The following is a 1780-nucleotide window of genomic DNA, read 5'->3' on the forward strand; positions in this document are numbered from 1 at the left end:
CGGATTTCACCAGTCGTGCCTGCTAGTAAAGCATTCTCCCCTGGGGTTTCTTGGAACTTGGTCCTTGTGGTGCCGCTTCTGGACGGGAGGGCTGAGGCCACGGCCAGGCTGTAGCGCCCCCGCCCACGGCTGGCCAGCCGCCCACTCTGGAGGGCCAGTTGCGGCCTGCGTCTCGCCCCCTGTGGTGCCAGCGGCCAGAGGCTCGTGCTCTTGCTCCCGGGGGTGGGGTGGGGGCAGGCCCGGATCCAGCCAGGCGAGGGGTGTTTTGGCTCCCTGCCTGGTACCACCTGCTCCCCCGCGAGGCTGCCCGCCCTCCTGGCCTCCGACAGCCAGCTGTTGGGTCAGTGCTGTGACCTTGCTCCCCGCAGCTAACGCTCCAGCCTCAGCCCCGTGCTCACTGCCGGCTGTTCGGGCGACTTGTGAGGACCGGCTGCGCGTCAGGCCGCCTGGCTAGAGCGATGACACGGGCTCTCCGCGTGGGCGCCCCGTGGCGAGGTCGCGGTTCCACCACGGTGTGGAGGCAGCAGCGAGGGGCCGCGAGCCTCCGGCTGAGTGCCCGCAAGGTGTGGGGACACGGACAGTGGGCTGTCGTGCCGTGGCCCTCTGCTTGTTGTGGGGCGTCCACTCTTGGGCTCCCAGTTCCTCTAGAACTTGCAACAACTTTCAGAAGATAGTAACGTCCCTATTTTACCAGGAGCGGCAGAGCGGCTGGCAGAGTGACTCTGCGGGGTCACGGTGGGGGGCAGCGGGGTGCTCACGGATCCCTGCCTCTCTGCGGCGGGGGCAGGCAGGGAGGGGAGGGCTCCCGCGGGCCTGTGTGCCTGCTCGCTCTCCCCTACGCCCTGGCTGGCCCAGGTGAGCAAGGTGGGGGCCGGGGCTGCTGAGGAAGCCCCGTGGGGCTCTAACTGTGGGATCCAGGGGTGCGTGTAGGCGGGGCTGGGGCCACAAGTGGCTGCCGCGTGATTCCTGTCTGCCTGGGCAAACGAACTTGGTTCTGAATGTCGTCTTCCGGCGCGTCTGGCGTCCCCTGCGGCCGTGTCTGGTCCCGGGAGGCGCACTGCGTAAACTGGTGTCCAGTTTGCTTTTATAGATTGGTACACTTTTAATTTGAACCACTGACTGTATAATTGGCTATGAAGTAGCCTGCACTGAACGTAGGCAAAGCTTGTAGGCAAAGCTCAGCCACAGATTTCTCAGGGAACTTAGAAGCCCAAAAAGTAACAATTCAACGAGAAAACAGCGGTTGCGGTGTCCCCCAAGGCCACTCTCGCCTGGCGCGGAGTCTCTCGCTGTCTCCTCACGGCTTTTCTAAGGGGAGCGCGACTGGACCCTCCGCCCGGCGGGGGCTTCGTGGGCCGCGTGCTAGGTCAGCCGGTGCCCGCCAAGCCGGCCCGTGTCTGCGCATCTTGTCCCACCCCGCTGCTGACCCCTGGGCCTGAGCTGGCTGCTGTCACAGGTCACACGGCAGCCAGCCGCCGGGGGGGCCGGCGCCGCGACACAGGGCCAGAGCTGGGCGCCCAGTGGTGCCGGCGCCGGCAGAGCAGGCGCCAAACCAGGAGTTCAGGAAGCTCGGCCCTCACTTTCTCCTCGGGCGGTGTAGGACCGGAGACAAGCCTCACTGTGACTTGGAGCGTGGACTCTGGAGTCTGACCTCTGGGCGTCGGCCTGACTCAGCCTCGCGGTGCCCTGTGGCTGTGGGCCGGGCACCTGACCTCTGTCCTCTGGGCCCTGTCATTCAGAGAGGCCGCGCCCGTGCCGTGGACGTGAGGGCTGCTGGCGG

The sequence above is a fragment of the Condylura cristata genome, unplaced genomic scaffold (genome assembly GCF_000260355.1).
Source record: "Condylura cristata isolate star-nosed mole 26May11 unplaced genomic scaffold, ConCri1.0 scaffold00012, whole genome shotgun sequence".
Taxonomy (NCBI): Eukaryota; Metazoa; Chordata; class Mammalia; order Eulipotyphla; family Talpidae; genus Condylura; species Condylura cristata.